Source organism: Eurosta solidaginis, chromosome 1 (genome assembly GCF_040869045.1).
Source record: "Eurosta solidaginis isolate ZX-2024a chromosome 1, ASM4086904v1, whole genome shotgun sequence".
In the NCBI taxonomy this organism is placed as follows: Eukaryota; Metazoa; Arthropoda; class Insecta; order Diptera; family Tephritidae; genus Eurosta; species Eurosta solidaginis.
In genome coordinates this window covers 182,033,677-182,050,559 of record NC_090319.1, presented here as the reverse complement: position 1 = coordinate 182,050,559, position 16,883 = coordinate 182,033,677, and the positions used below count along the sequence as shown (strand labels likewise).

The window sequence follows — 16,883 nt, the reverse complement described above, 5'->3', positions numbered from 1 at the left end:
ACCGATTTTACTTGCAAATCCTCTTATTTGCAATCCTCTGCTAAGTTCGAATCACTAAACTGTTGAATAAATAAATCCAATTTGTAATAATGCAACTTTATTAAAGTACTTCACAATAACACTAAAACTGTGCAACGAATAGGTTGCTTAATAACCCAACTGATTGATAGCTCAAATGAAACTCTACTATTCAAAATAATACTGCTCTTGCTCGCTAGATAGCGTCTTAGTCGAAACTGCTTGACAACTCAAATCAAACTGAATTCCAGCGCCTCTACAATTGTTGCCTTTTATACTCTTTGATTTCAACCTTCGCATCTTCTAGGCGCTTCCAGAATCTACTAGTCCAGCAGCCCTCAAACTTCTCAGCTGTAAATACGATTGCACAATTTTATAGTTTTTCTCATTGCATACTTATAGGAGTATCTCAGATATATGCTTGTGTTTGTGCATTGACTCTCCGTTGCTCGTATACGTACATGGTACATATATGTAGACACAGTTATTGTTTCGTTTATGTAGCTACATAATGATTGAATTATTGATGTGCATTCACGTCACTGCTTAGCATCGGCTTAGAGACGATAGAATCGCTCAGTGCTGCTAACATTCGTTACAATATATATTTAATTTTTTTCAACACATAAACACACTTATATTATTAACACATAAAATATACCATTTCCTGAGTTGCACACTAAATTTTTCCTGAATTGCACACTAAATTTTTTTATCTGTTTTCATACGTATATTTTTGAACTTTTTTTTTTGTTCGCGAAGATTTTTTCGAAAATCCTTTCACCATTTGTTTATACACTTTTATTTCCTTTTTTTATATAGGTTTTTTTTTGCTTTCGGAATTTTTGGAGATAATATCTGAAACAAAACCATTTATATTTTAATTTTTTTTCTAAATTTTTTGTATACCCTTACTTGTCACCCGTTCGTTAAGACAAAAAGGTTGTATTTGAATTTTCAGTTTTAATAGTTTTTTTACTTTTAAATTTTGTTAACTGCGTTCTTCTGCACAGTACTCCGTGGTACATGGAGAAGGAGAAGAACCAAGAGGAAATACCGAGCCCAGGACTAGGGATTTTCAGTTGCAACAGATTAAGACCCGTCACACGCAGCATTACAAGGGCACTCGAAAATCAGGTAGCCGGTTCTATATTCACACAGATAGACACGGATATAGAGATACCAGAAGACTTCTTGCCGGTCGATTTCCTCAACCGTTGTTCTGCTGGGATTTTTGGGAATTTAGAACCTAGGGGACAGGGAAGAAAATAATCTGATGTAACGAACACTGTCGTCGTAAACAATGCCGAAAATTCGCTAAGTTTCTCCCCCAAGTTATCCATGCTAGACATGTCTGACCCAGTGGAGGAGTCGCCAATTGGAGGAGAATACGGAGGTGCCATACCGCGGAGGCCACCTGGAAATACTGGAAAGGAAAGACGACCAGACCATAGACAGACACAGCCAGCTGGTCGTATTCACAACCTCAACGCCATTATTGAAACTATTTCACAACAAAACCAAATAGTACTGGAGGCAATGGACAATTTCCGGAAAATGAGGGCCGATGTGTCGCAGCTAAGTAACAGGGTGGCAGATGTAGAGACGTCGTGGCATGCTCCAGCAGCACCCCGCCTACCAGCACCAACCTCAACACCAGGGCGAAGCTATGATAGGCAAAATAGGGAAACTAGCAGTGACGCACAACAACGGGAAGACGGGTATGGCGGAAAGAGGGTCTACCTACATAAGTGGAATCTTAAGTTTGATGGCTCGCTGAAGGGAATGACGGTCGAAAGTTTCGTTTTAAGGGTAGAGAGGATGAGACTGCAGTACCAACTGAGTCACGAACAGATCCTTGCAGATTTTCATTGTTTGGTGACGGGCTCGGCACTCAAATGATACTGGCAGGTCTTTGAAGACAACACAGATGACCCAAGCTTCAAATACTCTCGCCTAAAAGCGGAACTTTTAGCCCAATTCAAATCGGCGGACTTGGACTATGAGGTGATTCCTGAGATCATGGAGCGGAAGCAACTCCCCCAAGAGAGTTTCGATGAATTCTATGCCGACATCCATGATCTCACCTTCCGCTTAAGAGCCAGGATTCCAGAGCCCGAGTTAGTAAATATCATAAAGGGAAACCTAAAGCCGTTCTTGGCAAACCTAACTTTTGCCACAAAATTAACAACCCTATCCGAGCTGAAGCATGAATATAAGCGCGCTGAGAAGCTCATGAAAGATAACAGTGCCGTTTGAAAGTTAATGAGCTAGAAATTAATGATAGGATGTGAAATGAAGGGACCGATGAGGAAGAGGATATCGCAGCCTACAGTAGGGACATATCAAGGGAAATAAGATGAAGCCCGGTCTCGCCTCCACTCGTGACATGTCTAAACCTCCATCCTATGATCCAAATGTACGTGATTAGACCCATAACCAAAGTAAGAGTGTTAATAGTGTCCAAAACCAATCCTTTTGTCGGTCCCCATTCCACCTCATATTGTGCTTTGCTTGTGGAATTCCGGTAGACTATTATGTTAGGAATCCGGCTGAAGCAGCAAAGGACAGTAAATGTAAGTCCTCCTTCCACCTTATGGAATGTTTTGCATGGGGTAGTGATTCGTCCTTCTGTGTGTTTAAACCTGAGGCGGGAAGCCGGGGTCTGGCGGAGATGTCCCGGCACTCTGTCCAAAGGAACGACCACCTGGGAATGAAAGACATAAACTAGGAAAAGAAGTAGTTGTTAGGATTATTAAGAGGGTGGGAATTGTAGGAGTACAAACTGAGCAAATTAAAGAAAAGCAACCATCAGAGCAAAGAGAAAGTCTTCATGTTAGGAAGGTAAAGTACGAAGAATCACGTAGACGTATATTTTGTGCGGATTTGTCAAAGCGTAATAATATAAATAAGAGTAATAGGAATTTTGACAAAATAAAGAGAACGAGAGAAAAGAAAAAGAATTTTAGGAGAATAAAAAAGAAAATAATAGCAACAATAGTTACAATGAAAGTAGACAATAGGTCCTTTGTCACACCGACAACCCCCTATTTGTGCGGTGTCAGCGCTTTTAGACTCAGGGGCAGGAGCTTGTTGCTTAGGCAAAAATTCCGAGACAATTTTATAGGGTAAAGAGCATTGGATATTGCCAGTTAGGGGTAAGAACATCAGAACTGCAAAAGGGGCGAAACACCAGTCAAAGGTATTATAACATTGTCAGTTCTGTGGAATGGTATGACTCGGGATCTGGAGTTCTTGATTGTCCCTGGCTTACAGCAGGAAGTCTACTTGGGGGTTGATTTTTGGCAGGCTTTCGAACTGAGTGTTATTAGTAGGGGACGGAGTACTGTGCACCCGCCGAGGTGATCTGTGTTTTGATGCGGTGCAACATATGCTGAGCCCTGAGGAGAGCAAAGCGTTAGAGAGAATAAAAGCACAGTTTCCTTCGTCCACTGTTCTTGGTTTGGGGAAAACAGACATTGAGGAGCACCTAACTGAGGTTACAGATGAACACCTACCCGTGAAGCAACGCCATTATCCCATATCGCCAGCCATACAAAAATTAATATTCCATGAACTAGACCGCATGCTAGAGATGGGAGTCATAAAAGAAAGCAACAGATGCTGGAACTCGCCGGTGTCCTTAGTCATCAGGGGAACCAAGAACAGACTGTGTCTCGACGTTAATGAACGCACCATAAAAGATGCTTACCCACTCCCTCACATCGATGATATCCTAAGCCGAATTCAAAACACACGCTATATATCTGCCATCGACTTAAAAGACGCATTTTGGCAGATACCGTTAGAGAGAAAGTCTTGAGAAAATACGGCTTTTACGGTGCTGGCAGACCTTTGTACCAGTTTATGGTCATGCCCTTTGGGCTGTGCAACGCTGTGCATCGTATGTATCGTTTAATGGACAAGTTCATACCCGCTTCCCTTTGTGAATCAGTGTTTGTTTACCTAGATGACTTACTTGCTTGTTCCGAAGATTTTTCGTCCCATTTATATTTGTTATCTGTGGTAGCTAAATATCTTCGAGATGCGAAATTGACGATCAACGTTGAAAAGGGTAAATTCTGTTTCAAGGAGGTGTGCTATCTCGGTTACCTGGTCCGGTGATGGATGGGTCCGGACAGATGACAGCAAAATAGCGGCGATGAAGGACTTTCCCGAACCACGAACCCCGAAGTACCTCAGAAGGTTCCTAGGAATGACGGGATGGTACAGACGGTTTATACAAGACTACGCGACGATTTCTGCACAGCTACACGACAGACTTACGTAAGAAAATATAAAAAATTTGCAATGACGGACGAGGCTACGAAAGCGTTTAATAGTTTAAAACAAACCCTGATATCAGCACCCGTACTGACACATCCGGACTTCAACAGACATTTTTACATACAATGTGACTGAGGGTGGAGCCGTGTGTAAAAGTCCACGAAAGTGGGGAAAGCTTCTGACCGCCATTCACCTGGGAATGGCCAGATCGATTCTTTTGCATGCGGTTCAAGCAGTTCACTACTCCCGGTCGCTTGCGGCCAAGTATTCTCTGGGTTGACGCTAAACATCCGTTTAGCGGTGAGCTAATATGAGAAGGCGACAACCTGGCTAGACCACTCTGACATAATCGGTTTAAGGGCTAGCCGAGGAGATCTCATCGGCAGCGTCTGTACACTTCTAGGTGCGGCTGCAAGCGGGCGTCTGTCTTGGAGCAAACGGGTCGCTATATATACGTGCAAGTAATGGGTTTGGGACCCGCCACGTAAAACAATACTCCAATGAAATATACCAACAAGCCTCGGATAAATACATTCTCTCTTGATGACGACCATGGCAAACGTTTGAAGGACAATGAATTGAGGGCATGCACCTGGAACGTCCGCTCCCTGAATGGGATTGGTGCAGATGACCGGCTGGTTGATGTCCTCGTCAAACCAAATTCTGACATAACCGCCATCCAAGAAATGCGTTGGACGAAGCAAGGAAGAAAGAAGATAAAAATTGTGACATCTACTGGAGTGGCTATACGAATAAGCGCAGTTTCGGCGTCGGATTCGTGGTGGGAGAGAGACTTCCTTGCCAAGTTCTGGCGTTCACGCCTGTGGACGACAGAAGAGAAAGACTATGAGCTGAAAGATACTTTTTATGAACAATTAGAACGCACATACGAGCGCTGCCGCCGTCATGATATAAAAGTCGTGCTTGGCGACGTTAACGCCAGGGTGGGTAAAGAGGGTGTTTTTGGTCCTACAGTCGGAAAGTTCAGCCTACACAATGAAACTTCTCCTAACGGACTGAGGCTGATTGACTTTGCCGGTGCTCGAAACATGGTCATATCCAGCACGAGGTTCATGCATAAAAAGATACATCAAGTTACATGGGTGTATCCTGATCGAAATACTCGCAATCAGATCGATCACGTTGTCATAGACGGACGGCATGCCTCCAGTGTTTTAGATGTGCGCACGATACGAGGACCTGACATCGACTCGGACCATTATCTCGTTGCAGCCAAAATAGGCACCCGCCTCACCGCAGCTAAAACCAAGGAAAAGAACACAAGGAAAGCTAGACGTCGAAAAGCTTCAATCACAACAGGCTGCCAAAGATTTCGCAACTTGACTCCCACACCTGCTCTCTGAGAGGACAACTCATCCTAAAGGAAAACAGGAGCAGTGGGAGCATATCTCCAAAGCGCTTCCGTCAAGGAAAAAAGTAGTTACCGGCGGCCACGAAAAAACAACTGGTACGATGAGGAATGCCGCGTTGAAACCGAAAGAAAAGACGCTGCCTAGAGGGCTACGTTAAAAGCGAGCGCAACAAGAGGAGTGTGTGAACGCTATCGTGAGTTGAAAAGGGAAGCGAGACGCCTTTTCAGGAAGAAAAAGCAGAAGCAGAAAGGCGTGAGTGCGAGGATTTTGAGATGCTAGCCACCAGGAATAACGCCCGAAAGTTTTACCAAAAAATAAAAGACAGACGGAAGGTTTTAAGACCGGGGTAAACTCCTGTAGGAGCGAAAACGGCGACGTTGTAACTGATGTCCAGAGAGTGCTTAGATTATGGAGGGAACACTTTTCTGCTCTCCTAAATGGAGGCAGCGATTCACCGCGCAGAGATGACCAACCCGATCCCGCAATTATGATGATGGAATATACGTCCCCCGCCCGATTATGACGAAGTTAGAATAGCAATAACCAGATTGAAAAACAACAAGGCCGTGGGTGCTGATGGATTGCCTGCGGAGCTATTCAAGTACGGCGGCGAGGAGTTGGTAAGGCGCATGCAACAGCTTCTTAGCAAAATATGGGCGGACGAGTGCATGCCCGACGATTGGAATCTAAGTGTTCTTTGCCCAGTCCACAAGAAGGGGGATACTGCGAAATGCACCAACTATCGTGGAATCAGCCTTCTTAATATCGCATATAAGGTCCTTTCAAGTGTATTGTGCGAAGGATTGAGGCCCACCGTGAACCGGCTGACCTGATAAATCTACCATCGACCAGATTTTCACAATGCGCCAAATTTTGGAAAAAAACCCGTGAAAAGAGAATCGACACACATCACCTCTTCGCACCTTTAAAGCCGCTTTCGACAGCATGAAAAGGAGCTGCCTATATGCCGCTATGTCTGAATTTGGCTTCCCCGCAAAACTTATACGGCTGTGCAAAATGCCGTTGAGCAACACCACCAGCTCAGTCAGAATTGGGAAGGACCTCTCCGACCCGTTCGAAACTAAACGAGGTTTCAAACAGGGTGACCCCCTATCGTACGATTTTTTTTATTTGATGGTGGAGAAAATTATACGAGCCGCACTGGAACAATATTCTATGAAAGCGTGCAATTACTGGCATATGCTGATGACATTGATATCATCGGCCTAAACACCCGCGCTGTTAGTTCGGCTTACTCCAAAGTGGAAAAAGAAGCGGTTGAAATGGGTTTGATGTTGAATGAGGACAAAGCGAAGTACCTGCTGTCATCGAGCAAAGAGTCAGCTCATACACGCCTTGGCAACCACGCTACTGTTGGCAGCCATAATTTCGAAATAGTAAAAGACTTCGTTTATTTGGGAACCAGCATCAACACTAGCAACAACATCAGCACTGAAATCCAGCGAAGAATCAATCCTGCCAATAAATGCTACTTTGGACTAGTTAGGCAATTGAAAAGTAAAGTCCTCTCTCGGCGAACGAAAATCATACTCTACAAGTCACTTATCGTACCCGTCCTACTATATGGGGCAGAAGCATGGACCATGACAACAGCAGATGAAGCGGCTTTGGGAGTTTTCGAGAGAAAAGTTCTTCGAAAGATTTATGAACCTCTACGCGTTGGCGATGGCGAGTACCGAAGAAAATTTAATGATGAGCTGTACGAGCTATACGCAGACATCAACTTAGTCCAGCGAATTAAAATGCAGCGGCTGCGCTGGCTAGGCTGTGTTATGCGAATGAAAGATGATGCTCCGGCCAAGAAAGTGTTTCTATCGGAACGCGCCTATGGAAGCAGAGGTAGAGGGCGGCCCCACTCCGTTGGAAGGACCAGGTGGAAAATGATTTAAACTCCCTTGGTGTGACCAATTGGCGCCAGTTGGCGGACCGAAGGAGCGACTGGCGCGCCTTGTGGAACGGCCATAACCGTTTAGACTTTGCTTTATGCTTTTCATATAGAACACCGTAAAGGGACCCAAAACGTAGTGCCTGTTGCCCTATCGCGAATGGACATGGACGAAATCGACATTCAAGGCTGGACATTGACATTACCTTAAAAGCTTTCGAGTCGCTGGAATACACAGAGTTACAAAAGACTATAACAGAGAACAAAGGCAGATTACCACAACTCTGTGTATCAGACGGATACGTGTACAGACGAACACAATTTAACCGGGGAGACGGACTACCGGAGGACCATACCTGGAAACTCTGGGTTCCAGTAGAACTGTGGAGGAATTTGGTATAGTTATCACACGCGTCACCTTCAGCTGGTCATGGTGGAATCCATAAGACCCTATCACGTATCCGCTAAAGATATTATTGGCCCGGTATGGTTGCAGATGTAAACACATATGTGAAATCATGCGAAATATACAAAGGCAACAAAACTCAAAACGCCTTCCACAAGCCAACCATGGGAAAGCACCACCTCACTGAACGTCCTTTTCAACCTTTGTTCGTCGATTTCTTGGGCCCATACCCATGTCCATGTGATGGTAACGTTTATATTTTTGTATGTTTAGACCATTTGTCAAAGTTTGTCCTCTTAAAGCTGATGCGAAAAGCCACCTCTGCCGAAGTAGTGAAGTATTTAGAAATCGACGTGTTCCACGTTTTCGGAGTACCTGAATAAGTACATTCTGATAATGGAAAGCAATTGGGACGTAACCAAATGTTTACCTCGTTTTTGCAAAAATACGGAACGAAGCACATATAAACAGCGTTTTACTCGCCACAAGGGAACGCAGCAGAGGGGGTTAATCGCTCCAGACTACAAATAATTCGGTCTTACATTAATAACAATCAAATGAACTGGGATAAATATGTTAGCGATGCAGCGTTCGCACTTCGCAATGTCCTACACATGGCAATTAACACGCCCCCATATGAGGCGATCTTTGGTATTGCGATGATGCAACATGGTGCATCCTAAGAACTATGCCGGAAATTGGACGCGCTGAAAGACACTGAATTCAAAGTGGGAACGACGCAAGATAGGCTGCACATACTCAGATAAAAAATTATGCAAGAACTTAAATTTGCACACGAAAGAAGCAAAAGAACGTACAACCTGAGAAGCAGGGATGCCACTTCCTTAATGTAGGGTAGTTGGTATACCGCCGTAATTTTAAACAAAGTTCCAAAATTGACAATTTTAATGCGAAACTTGCCTCATAGCAAATTAAGTGCGTTGTACTTAGGGCAATAGGCAACGCGATGTACGAACTAGGCGATGTAAGTGGCAGCCAATCGGAGTGTACCATGCGAAAGACCTTTTCGCAGCTTAAGATATATGGTGCATGTAGTCCTTGTTACCAATGTAAAATGTGGCTTGTCCTCAGATTATGTTTTAGGTTATTTATTGTTAACGATGGTAGAAATTCTCTAGACCAATTAAACCAACTGACGAGACCATCAACTTGACTATGCTTATATGTAGTGTTGTTTCATTTGACCATTTATTTATTTCTCTCCTTAATTATACACATCCAGTAAAATTTTTTTTATTTTATTTATTTTCTTTATTGAAGATTGACGATATAAGTCGAAAACACCAACCTGTGATATAGATGTAAATGATTAACCTGTGATATTTTAGATAAGTAGTTTTAAAACCCAGTGATTCTAGTAGTAGAGTGGGTATCCCATATGTGTATAGATGTTTAATGTACAAAAAATAGTGCAATAGTAGGGAAGATGAAGATAAAGCGGCAAAAGTGATATGATAAGATGAAGCCCGGCATTGGGAGTGGGTCGAAGCCACACATTGCGCCAGAAAAAGATGGGATTAGCGGCTGCGTTAAAATTTGTTTACGCATATGCTCCATCATGCAGGCATCATCGGCGGATGCGAGCCTGTAACGACAGCCTTTAACAAACTACGCCCCTGTACACCTACACGCACGCGCACCTCTCTCTATGCAAGTGACAATGCCAATAGTCTGCAAACCAACTGCATATTATGTGTGTATGTGGGTGAATACAAAACCAAGTTTTGTAGCCAACATATTTGACGCCTAGCAGAATTTTTGAGTGAGTTGTGAGAAAGGGTGTTTAGGCCCGAAGTCTAAATTCTTATTAATTTCCGCCACTCTATTAGCACCATATTATCGACGAGTAGTTCGCCCACATGCATGTATAGGTGTACATGGGTAGGATTATGTTGTCCGTATACATATACATGCATGCCGGTATAACTGTGTGGGGAATCTTCCCCTTAAAATCGGTTCAACGGTTGTCCTCGACAAGGCAACCGGTCACTTTTCCAGCGATTGTCGAGCGATCAACAGCCACAGCCATCAACGTCCGAGAAGCCCCGCCATCTTAATTTTATACAGAGGTAACTTAGCGTTTTAATTATATTTTCCACTGTAATAAAGAAATATTATAACGAGAAATATCTCTCGCCTTTCTGTCTTTTCTTTTAATTTTAACCCTAACACAATTGGGGTGCCTCCACTCCCGTGCCGAGTTACGACACACCACAATTGTTCATGGTCCAAAATCACTTAGTGTACCGGGATGCGGATGCGTCTTGAAATACGTACTAGCTGTTTGTTGAAGAAGTTCATCAGACTTGTGTTTTAAATCGCAACGTTCTCTATCCATGCGTGGTTGCAATTTGATATGCGAGAGCTGATTTTTGAGCATACGTAACTCTTTAGTAAGGTTGGCTTCTGTGACATTCGTTGTAATATTCGGTTTCAAACGTTCTGTGTACTCGTTGCGTAAACAGATATTGAGTGCGGCACCCACTAATGCTTTCAACAGTTGCTAAACTTGTAACCTTTATGCGTGATTGAATATTTTCATCACCCAACTGCATGATAGTGTGTAATATCCCGGAATTGGCATTCATGCAGCCCGGACATACATGGATTACGTCCACTAACACAACGTGATGTTCCTCACGTAACTCAGCAGTATTTTGTGAACAAGAAGATTTATATAGCGCGTATTGAAAAACTACTGATGTTCATTCCACACGATTTGCACGATATATGGCAGCGTGTGTACAAATCTCATAATAACAATGATTCAAACCAAAATTAAGCTGCTTTATAAATTCTACCTGAAACAGCCTCAGCCTAGCACCAAACTCACACATCGTGCTCAAACACCACATGTGAAAACCTGGATTCCCCCCAAACCGTGACTCATTACAGGTGCTGGACTTTTTCAAATAAAGGAACAAGCGTTGTGATGGATATCATTTCTTTGTGATCGATATTTTGCCTGCAGAGTTCTAATGGTCATGACTTCTAACACGATTTTGAAAACCGTAGCAAAATAGTGCGTACGCTGCAGTTTGTTTTAGCACTTTAAGGGCTGTACGCAGTTCAAAAGAAAACCACAAGGAAATATTTTCTATTGTTTCTTCAGCATGAAAAAGTAGTAGCCAAGAAATGTTGACGTTTCATTGTGAACGCTGAACTAGGTCAAGGAAAAAAAAAAAAAAAAAAACAAAACGTTTTTGCATAATAATTGGTGAAAAATCGTGTATATTTTTTAGTTTTCGTAAAATAAAGAATATTAATTGAGAAAAAGTGTCGGGAGGTAAATAATTGTGCAAATTAGTGAGCAAGTTAACGAGTGAAACGTTCACGAAGTAAAAAACACCTTCAAAAGCTGCAAATAAATATAAGTTCAACCAGTGGAAGATCTTTCAGGGAGTGGAATACAAACATTTTATTAATTTATTATTAAATATACATTTCCATAACTTCAATATGGCTCATTGGTAAAATTTAAACTCCTATACTGTGTTTATGTTAGGCCATTTACTAGGTGGCGGTGCACTGCTATTTCTTTATGGATTGAGCAAGCTGTGCTGGATTGGCTCAGGGTATTTTTATTGTTTTTTAAAAATATTCCAAAATGCGTAATTTGATACCGCCATCAACATAATTAAGTTTTGAATCGTCACCTAGTAAGGTCCTTTTAGATGTATTTACTTATATACATTTCTATTTGGCTTAAGGGAAGATTTAATGACAACATTGAACATAGAACTTTTAATGGCTGGCGCTGAAGTAATGAAGAGTCATTGTGTTCGTCAAAAAGCACCAAGGTACCGTTAAGCCCTTACCTCCTTGAGAGAAATCAAAAAGGGAGGTTTCAGACGGATTTTGAGAACTAGCGACACTCACCTACCCTTTTTAATGAGAATTTCCGGATGAGTCCACAAACGTTTGATATCTTGTACGAAGAACTACTTCCACATTTACGGAGGAAGCGAAACAATAGACCAAACGACTTCATACCGGAAAAAGCAAAATTAGCAATGGTGTTAGAGTAAGTAGCTATTAACTTTTAAGTTTCTTTCATTAAGTTAATGATATAAAAAGGTACTTAGCAACAGGTGATTTGGGTCGACATATAGCCTCCTGTTACAGAGTGAGTAAGCAACATTTTGGCACTATAATATCGCACGTCTGTCAAGCTATATGCACAGCTTTGAAGAGCCAAATACCACCATTCAACCAACAAACCATGTCCGCAGTAGCTAAGGGATACAAAAAAAAAGGAATTTTCCAAATTGCGTTGGTGCCATCGACGGTAAGCATGTGGCCATTAAAGCGCCTCCAAAAAGCGGAAGCATATTTTTTAATTACAAGGTGAGATGCCCATACTCTCTTCATAACCAAAAACGGACATAGCTTACAATTGTTGTGGTTGTGCTATAAATAAACAGGCTCTAACTTTTATGAGGGTTTTTTTGTCTAAACGAGCTGAAAGTCTGGTGGTGGAATAGGGAAGAAAACGGAAGAGAGAGGGGGTGGTAGAAAATAAGTCAAGGGGTAGAAAAGCGAAGCTCGATAGACATGCTGTATTTTGGGTAAGGTAAGACCGAGAGAAAGAAGATCTAAAGACTTATTTTGTTTTGTTGATTTTCTGACAAGGTGGATAAATGATGTATATTGGAACGATTTTTCGTCATCCGTTGTCAAAGTTTGTTCGAGACAAACCGGTTTCGGCTTTGTGCCATCATCAGTGTCGATTTTCGTTCGTTCTGTCTCGAAACCAACTTTGACAAGGGATGACAGAAAATCGTTCCAATATACATCAAGATCTTAAGATGTCGGGAGGGAGGTGGAAAACATAGAGGGCCTGACGGTTAAGGGAGTTGCTGAGAGGCAGGGATGCCCTATGAGGGGAGATGCAGGAACATGCGAATTTCTAAGCTAATTAAGTACATTTAGATCGTGAACTGGCGCGTTACATTGGGCTATTCACGAAAGTTTTAGCCTGATTATAAATTGTGTCATCATGAGATTTATATTTGATATATTTATATCTTTTTCTTTCCATGAAGGGGTTTCACTCTATATTTCTTTTGGCTGCTTGTGACGCGGGCTATAAATTTACTTATGTAGACGTAGGAGCATACGGTAGTGAGGGTGATTCCAACATTTTCAAGAACTCTGAATTCGGCTCAAAGATAATAAGAGACCAGTTGCCATTTCCCCCTGACACAAATATCAACGGGAAAAACGTACCACATTTCATCGTTGCGGACGACGCCTTCCCATTGAGTAAACGAATAATGAAGCCCTATGCTCATAGATCGCTGACAAGATCTGAAAAAATATTCAATTATCGGCTGAGCCGAGCTCGTAGATGTATTGAAAATGCATTTGGAATCTTAAGCACAAAATGTTTATGCTTGCGGAAAATACTTTTTTGTACCCCTCAACGTGCTTAGGAAATAGTATCAGCGTGCTGCTTTCTTCATAACTTCTTGTTAAACAAAGCTGGTTCTGAATACTGTCCGAACACATTTTCTGGTCATGAAATCAGCAGCGGAGAATGGATACGTGGAGATCATGAAATCTGGGAGGACCAAAACGAATCAAGGGTTTTTCATGGAAGGCCATCTGAATATGGAAAATATATACGGGATTTGCTCAAGGAGTACGTTAACTCAAACGAGGGATCCGTCCCATGGCAAAATGATGTGGCGTTTGTTTAACCATGGTATGTATTTGCAACAGACTTAGGAGATGTACACATTTTGGTTTTTGACAAAAGTAATTATGTTTTCAACTTACCACGTAAAGTTCCAAAACATAACACATTGCAGAGTACCAATAGTCAAATTATAGTTACAGCTTTTTGTCTTAACTTTCAATGTTCGATATGTCAAAATAGGTGGAACTAAAATTTAATTTTTGACTATAAATAGTCCCATGAAGGTAGCGTGTACTTTTTATCTCAATTTTTTAATTGCAGTATAAGTTTTACGTTTCTATATGTCTTGATAGTCATTGAAATATGTAAGTAAAATTGGGGTTTCATCAATATTCTGAAAAACTATATCATATTTTGTTATGGAACTCGCCATTTAGATTTATTTAGTAAATTCGTTTTTTCATTTAATTTTATCAACACTGCTTTACATAATATTTTATAGGTACGATTGAAATTAATCATTTACTTTTAATATTTACACAGGCGAGTTCACCCAGCATAATCCCTGAGATGTACAAAATACTTGAAACTAATTGCATTCTTTATACTTTTTACTTGATGTTTTTTATTGCTAAGCAAATTACAACAATAACAGATATACATATGCATATAGGTAAGATTACATTCAAGAAGAATTTAACATTGGTTTAAATTGTTTTTTATTTAATTATAGATCATTTCTTTTGGATAACGGATATCACACAGGCAGAATATTTTCACAGTCATTTTTTGATCACATTTAGTAACATTTTTGAGGCATATTAAATGAGGGTTTTCAATCATTTGTGAATTCGATTGTAATTAATTTTTCCATAATATTTAATATTTTCCTAGTTAAAAAAACTGTATTGTAGTATTCACGTAAGCATGTCCTATAGGTTATCACCTCATTTAGTATTTTTTTTACTTTGTTACAAGAAATATATGTATATTAGACAAAAATAATGTTTAAACAGATAACTTGATAAGCAGAACAACGTGAATAGCACATATATTTTATTTCTCCTTGCGTACAGGCCGCGGGTAAAGACTAGTACTATATAAATATCATATTTCATCACGGGGTGATAGCATTCCGAAGTTCGGAAGTAAGCTTTTTGAACCGCAGGCAATAATTAACTTGACTGATGTATACACATACGACCAAAATAGCCAACATCATCTGTCATATGGTTATCTTAAGTTATGGTAACGAAGTCACTTTAAAAATCACGATTTTACTATGTCTCATATCACAACTTGTCTATGTATCTGGAAAAATGCTAGGGGACAGCTTAGGTTAAGAACACCATTTACACTACTTTTGGTTTGAAAATGTTTTGTATATTTGTAATTTTTTTTGAATTTTATGACTGAAAAAATGTGAAGTAATGAAGAAAAATTTGATTTTCGATGAGAAGTATAGTTTTAACAAATATACAATTCATTATTTAGCCAACAAAGGTAGTATGAAAAGATTAAGAACGTTGATTGAAAAATGATTTTAAATTTTTGATCACAGAAGGTAGACAAATTAAATTCAAAAATTATTCCAAATTGTCATCGAAAAACTGTTTTCAGTTATTGATCAATAAAAGTAAACAAGTTTTATTATTCTCTTTGTTCATTTTTATAAAATCTTAAAATTTATTCATCAAAGTTATTCAAAAATGATTTAAAAAAGTGATAGAAAAATGATTTTCAGTTTTTGATTATTAAAAGTAATCTTATTTTATCATTTATTTTGTTGAACTGTATGAAAGCTCAGTATTTATTCGATAGAAGTAATCAAATTGTATTGAAAAGAAGAAAAATTCAAAAATTAATCATCAAAATGCTGGACAATGATAAATAAAAACATAAAAATTAAATCAGTAATAATATGCGTATTTCAATAAATACAATCATTCTTTTTATATAGTAGAAAAAAGTAAGTTCATTCAGTTTTGGGACGATCTATGTCTTTGCTGGGCTATCTTCTCCAATAATGTGTTCATGAAGTCACAGCACGCTTCGTCAGCTACCGGCCTAGGAAGCTGTTTAAGAAGATATTTAAAACCTGTAAAGGCCCGCTTGAAAGGAGATTCAGACTCGGTTTGTTCCCTACCCTTTATGAGATCTTGTTGTTGTTGCAAAAGGCTGTCAAACTTCTTCCATACCTCTTCGCTTTGTGATTGGCGTGCTGGGCGTGAAGTCGATGTTGGAGCCTGTGTGAAAGATAAATGTGAAAGGAGATTGCAATGCATTTTGCTACAAGTCAATAGAAATGTGCTGGTTAATGAGAGCAAATCCAAAGGTGAAACTCTTACTTAGTGTAAGCAAACGGTTGTTGTTGTTGTAGCGATAAGGTTGCTCCCTGAAGGCTTTGGGGAGTGTTATCGATGTGATGGTCCTTTGCCGGATACAGATCCGGTACGCTCCGGTAACGCAGCTCCATTAAGGTGATAGCCCAACCATCTCGGGACCGATTTATAGCGGCCAATTAAATATTCAGGCCCACGAGGAGCTTGGGGTCATCAGAGCCTCGTCTGTTACTGAAACAGGATTCGCCACGGATAGGTGAGGTTGACAATTGGGTTTGGAGAAACTATATATTGCGCTGGCAACCTGCAAGGGTTGCGCTACACAACTCCTTGATTCTGGTATTTTAGTCGCCTCTTACGTCAGGCATACCTATCGCGGGCACATTCATATGTTATAGAATGGCCTGTGCGGGATAAACTAGAGGCCGCCACCACTCATAATTGAACGTATAGTTTTCTTTGGATTTTTTGGATTCCCTCAACAAAAACATATTGTACTAAACATAAACTTACATAATCATATTGAGGACGGGTCCATCGGGTGTTCCGGCTTCGGCATCAGTGGTTGACGTAAACGTTCTGGAAATTAACATAATTAAATATGTATATAAATTTAAAATTCATATTGCTTACTTTCTTTTTTGCGAAACATTTGGCAAAAACGACATTTCAGCAGCGAACTCCCAATCTACGCTTTCGCTTACTGATGGTTCACTTAGCGGTTCTCCCCCATCACTCCCGCTTTTAGCTTTCCGAGCCACCTTTTCCCTATATCTGTAGCTCTCCCTCAAACTGATCCAAGCTGCTTTGCATTCTTCACCTACAAATTTTAGTCGTCTGTTAATGGATATTACCTAGAAAAGCTTTATTCACTTACCAGGCTTTGATA

General features: G+C 40.6%; 1 long non-coding RNA gene and 1 pseudogene across 1 annotated transcript in view; both read left to right on the top strand.

Annotated features, from left to right (window-relative positions):
- The window catches only part of LOC137236954 (uncharacterized), a 205,528-nt gene that overhangs the window by 184,107 nt on the left and 4,538 nt on the right, over positions 1 to 16,883 (top strand). The window lies entirely within an intron of this gene.
- On the top strand, positions 11,800 to 15,521 carry LOC137236953 (putative nuclease HARBI1; annotated as a pseudogene).